Source organism: Mus pahari, chromosome 5, assembly GCF_900095145.1.
Source record: "Mus pahari chromosome 5, PAHARI_EIJ_v1.1, whole genome shotgun sequence".
NCBI classification, from domain to species: domain Eukaryota; kingdom Metazoa; phylum Chordata; class Mammalia; order Rodentia; family Muridae; genus Mus; species Mus pahari.
Genome location: NC_034594.1, coordinates 6,423,065 through 6,428,257, shown reverse-complemented (window position 1 = coordinate 6,428,257; position 5,193 = coordinate 6,423,065). Strand labels below are relative to the sequence as shown.

Here is a 5,193-nt window from a genome sequence, read left to right as displayed (position 1 = left end):
TAGATGTTCTTCAAAGCCTTCTTCTTGGAGATAGAAACAGGACTCAGTGGGTTAAGCCTTTGCTACGAAAGGATAAAACTGGAGTTAGAATCCACAGCACCCAGATAGGACCTGAGCAGTTGACACAGCTTGCCTATAATCCCAGCACAGGAGAGGGCAGAAACAGGTGACTCCTGGAGAAAGATGGCTGGGTAAGTCAAATCAATGGGCTCTGGTGTCAAATGACCTTGCCATGGTGACAAGAGATTGAAAGAGACCCTAGATATCAACTTTGGGTATACACACGCATGCGCGTCCATGCACGCGTGCGCGCGCGTGCACACACACACACACACACACACACACACACACACACACACACGATATGAAAGCCAGTGCTTACAGATCTTGATATTCTACAGTAGTGTTGTTTACTTTAATACTTAGTTCTGGATCTTGTTTTGTTTTATGTTTATTTTTCTTTCTTTCAAATTTCAGTAAAGTTTTTAATTTCAGTCCAAGTATAAACAAAAAGATCTTAAAGCACTCAAAGATTTTCTTTTGAAACCATTTTACTAAGTAAGATGTTAACTTTTACTTAAGACAAAAGATGTCCTTTGTTTTGAGGCAATAATGAAACAACTGAGTTTGTCTGGGTGCTGAGGATTTCTGCTCTGTGGTGAGACTAGAACAAGTCTTATGCTAAAGCTGGATTTAAATGCATTTGAACGGCTTGGCTATGAGGACAAAGTAGATGTAATTGCTCTTATAGCTATAATTTTGAACAATTTGAGGGTGTAAAAATAAAATTATAAAGTTTGAAGGAGATATTTTCCCATGAAGACTAAGTAAGAACAATTCTTTTCTATTTCTATTTCATTTGCTAATAGGGCTGCCTTTCCACTGCGGCCCTAGGAGAACCTTCTTTAATGGAATTGCAGTTCTGATATTAGCTTTCCTGTCTAATTAAAACATATACGTCCATTTTATATCCCAAATAAAGATAGATGTTTGGGTATAGATGAGCACTTCTAGTAAATTCCTTGGCTTTTAGACTTTAATTTAAATAACAACTGCTGATAGTTGGCTCTTGCTCGGTCGCTTATAGACCGGGAAATCCTTCCCATTGGAAACCGTATTACTGAAATGTTGGCTCATAATTTATCAGAGAACTCTAGAAATTCAAAGGAGAGTTTCTAACTGAAGAGTGAGAAAGTTGAAAACCTAGACTTATGGTGCCTGAACTAACAGAGAATTCTGTGAGCGAACTCTCTGAACCTTTCTGTTTTCGATACAGACGCTGTCAGTTCATAACAGTAAATTCCTTTACGGCATTACCTGAGAACGCTCATACGGCTCATCATCTGAAGTTAGGATGAACAGCAACGGATCAGAAAAGGAGAATCTAGTGCTCCTCATAGTTCACGAGAATTTTATCACTTTCACTATCGAGTATTTTATGTATGCATGGCATAACGTATGATATTGTAGAAACAGAGACCTCAATCCAGGCATTCTGCTTCAGTAATTTCTTGCTTTAAAAAATGAGATCTATGTGGAGGCAGGCATAGTAATTCTCTGGGATGGATGGCAAGGCCCTGACAACCTATAGTGCCCATGTTTATTGACTTTGCAGGTACCTTTAGTCAATATACAATCTCAGAATATTGCATGGCCGAGCTTCAGATTAAACCCTCCTTTTTTTCTCTCTCTGTTAAGTGTCTTTTTTATTAAAACAGTTCTTCAATTTCTACTCACATGTGTTCCATTGTCCTCACTACTGTAAGCTGATGTTCCCAGCTCATTTTTCAACTGTTCCATTAATTTGGTGCTTGCTTCTAATCCAGAGTCCTAATGAATATGCTAATGACCATCATATCTGACAGCAATTGCTGAGGCTCTCTCCCTTCAAGCTGCTTCCTTCTTCCACCTGGACTCACTCACATTTATCACTGGATCGCTAGATTCCCAAATGCTCTCCCTCAAGCCCACTATGCTCACTTTGGAAAATCAGTCCAATTCCTAAGCTAGTCTACCCATTATCCTAGCAAACTTCAGCCACAGAGCCACTTCCTGGTTGCTTATGAATGGGATACTGTTGGCAAAGAGAAAACACTGCAGATAAAATACAATTCTTCTTCTTCTTTTTTTTTTTAAATAAAAATGGGCAGTGTTTTATTTTCCTTTACAATTTAATAAATACTTCTTGATGACTGCACATGGAGTAAGGCTGCTTGGTAGTTCAGAAAGATCCCAGTAATGGTGTAGCTGTCCAGCAGCCATGGATGAACTGGGTACCTGAAAGGACAAAGGTTTCTGATCAAGATTCAAAGTTTAATATTTAGCACTGTATTTATATAGGGAGAGCCCAGAGACCCATTCTTTGTTTCAGCTGGATTATGTTGCAAAGCAAGCTCAGCAAGCAGTCTGTTCCTGTAGAAAATTGCAGGTATGTGCAGCAAGGCAGAAGACTCCACTTTGTCAGTGGAAGAACAACTGTGGCAAACACTTAAGGTCTATTTAGCCTGCTCAAGGCTAGGGGAAGGGCACACATGATAGTGTTTTCCTGTGTGTGTAGTCTTTGGTATTGAGTGGAATGACTTGTATATCGTCTCTGTCAAACCAGCAAGACCGCTTTTATGCACCCATCATTCTCATGGTTGTTGGTAACTTGGGCAGACTACTTGCCTCCTTGTGTCACAACCTCCAACTCGCTCACATTCACTTCAGTAACTGTACCTTTGGTGATCACACCCAGGGTTGTATATAATGGGGATGATGGATTCTTTTTCATAACGAGTATGGGTTTTTTTTTTTTTTTTTGAAACGCAGACCCATTGGCCTAATAGGTGGTTTCCTTGTAAAACCATCACCAACAGAGGAGACTTTAGTAACCATTCTCTTCCATGCTTTCTTTCTTCTTCCTGTTCAAATAACTTTCAGTACTTCTGTTTCTCTTTGGGTATGAACTTTGAGCAGAGGAACCTCTCATTTTCTCACCTTTTTTTTCCATTTCTGCTTAATCATGCTGGATAGTACTTTTGCTCTCAACTGCCTCTGGCCATCAGATAGGCGGGGACTGCTCCCTGTGGAGTCTTCTCATCACCCTTCTGCTTGGTGTTTCTCTTCTCATGCATCTTAATAGTCTTTTTATTTGTATTTTCTCAGCATGGCGCTGTTTACTGTAGAGCTTTGCCTTTGGGCCAATCTTTATTTATTTCTTTATTTATTTATTGGCTTCTTTGAACATTCATGGGCCTCTAAACCTTTCTTTCTCTTTTCCTTATGGAAGCCCAAATGATATTCGTATTGTTTGTGGTACAGCTCAATGTATTCATCTTGTAGCATGGTGACAGCCAGAGCAGCTGTCATCGACCTCTTGGGTTCAAAAAACTCTTAATTCCTGGGTGTCACTGGTCCGCGAGCCTTCTTCATTCAGGCTGGAATGGGAAAGGGTCAAAATACAGTTATTCTTAACCCTTTTTAAAAATATAATGACTTACTCTTTCTCTCTATAAAGACATTTTAGATAGTTATCTCTCCTACAATAAATTCGCATGTTTACTTATGGCTGTGGTTCTACAAAATGGTTGTATGCTATGTGGGATTCTTGTCTTTAAAAAATTACCAAAATTGATTCACAAAATGTGTTAAAACACAGGCCTGACCTCACCATTTTATTTTACTATTTTTATGCATTCTTGTTATTTTCCTAAAAGCTATTTTGACAAATTATTTCATACTCTAAAATCATCTTAAAAACTTGTTTCTACCAATTGACTTAATGAGCACAAATCACTTACTTTTAAAAAATCACACTTAAGAAACAACCTTGATTCTTATAAAATTTCCTTCTTTCAACTTTTCTGCTAGCCATCACGATGATGAGTTAATTTTTTAAAACTCCGTTTCTTCTTTTTTTCCCAGCAGTAAGTTAGTTTTCCAATCTTGTAGCAAAATATTTCAGATAATTAAATTAAAGAAAGTTTTTTCTTTGCTCACGTTTCACAGGTTTTAGTTGATAGTTACTCCCATTGCCCTGGGCTTTTGTTAAGACAGCAAGCACAGCCTGGTATGGGATGTGTTGGAACAAGCTGCTCGCCTGGCAGCTGTGTAGTGAAACAGTGACAGAGAAAGAAATGGCTCCCACAATACCCTTTGAGGATGCAGTAAATCTGTTTTGGACCAGAACTAGAGCAACTCCCCAACTCAGTAAAGAAGTTACTTTGTAGCAGCACACAGTCATTGGTACAGAAACCCAAAAATGGTCAAAGTGCAGAGAATAAGAAACTTTGGGGTACTCCTCCATAAATGGGACAGACATCTTTATCCCAGGATTCAGGGGCCATCTTGGAAAAGGGATCGGAAAGGTTGTAGAAGTCAGAGGTCAGGGACAACCAAAGAAAAACAATGCTTTCTGTACCCAGCAGGACTGTTGTGTTTACAAACCAATTAGCACCAATGGTTGCCTTTGTAAGACCTGCAGAGGATCAAGCCAGTCAGCATTCCAGCATGGATCCTGAAGCGATTCATGAGCCCCGATTCTTCTGGATGAGGGAGAGACAGTTTATTTAATGGTCTGACCTTTGGTTGGATAACCACACTCCAGTGGATGACACTACACTGTAAGTGTATGGAAAACAAATTGAAAAGAGTAAGTTATTGAGTTAAAAATGGGGGTGGGGGCACAAAATTTGGGGAGAGTAGGGAGGTAGGAAGTGGTAGTGGGCGGTCTAAGGTGTGGGGGTGACTCTGAGAGGAGTTAACAGCAGGATCTGGCATGAAGAAAATCAAAATACAAGTATGAATTTCTAAATATTAAAAAAAAAAAAAGCCATTTGCAGGCCAGTCTCCAATAACTTAAAATGTCACCTCAGCCCTGTCTCTCTAAGTTTTCACTATGTCACAACAGCATCGTGTGGCATGAATCATGCTCTCAGCCCATGGATATATAGACTATGATATACAGACTTTGGTATATAGACTATGATAAAGCAATTTACCGTGCCTCAAAGGAAGCATTAGAGATGGAAGAAAGTTTTTATTTAACCACCTTTTGTAGTACAATTCTTGGCCTGCTGGAATCAAGACAAAGCCTCATTTCTTCAGATGAAATCAGTTCTCCGTGTTCCCCCAAATCTCTTTCTTTGTCTCAGATTAGTCAAGAACAATGTCTGTCAATCAACCTCTCTGAATATCCATTCGGACCTACAT

General features: G+C 39.3%; 1 pseudogene; it reads right to left on the bottom strand.

The window, feature by feature from the left end:
* Positions 1 to 2,596: 2,596 nt before the first annotated feature.
* LOC110322533 lies at positions 2,597 to 3,327 on the bottom strand (annotated as a pseudogene).
* Positions 3,328 to 5,193: the final 1,866 nt, after the last annotated feature.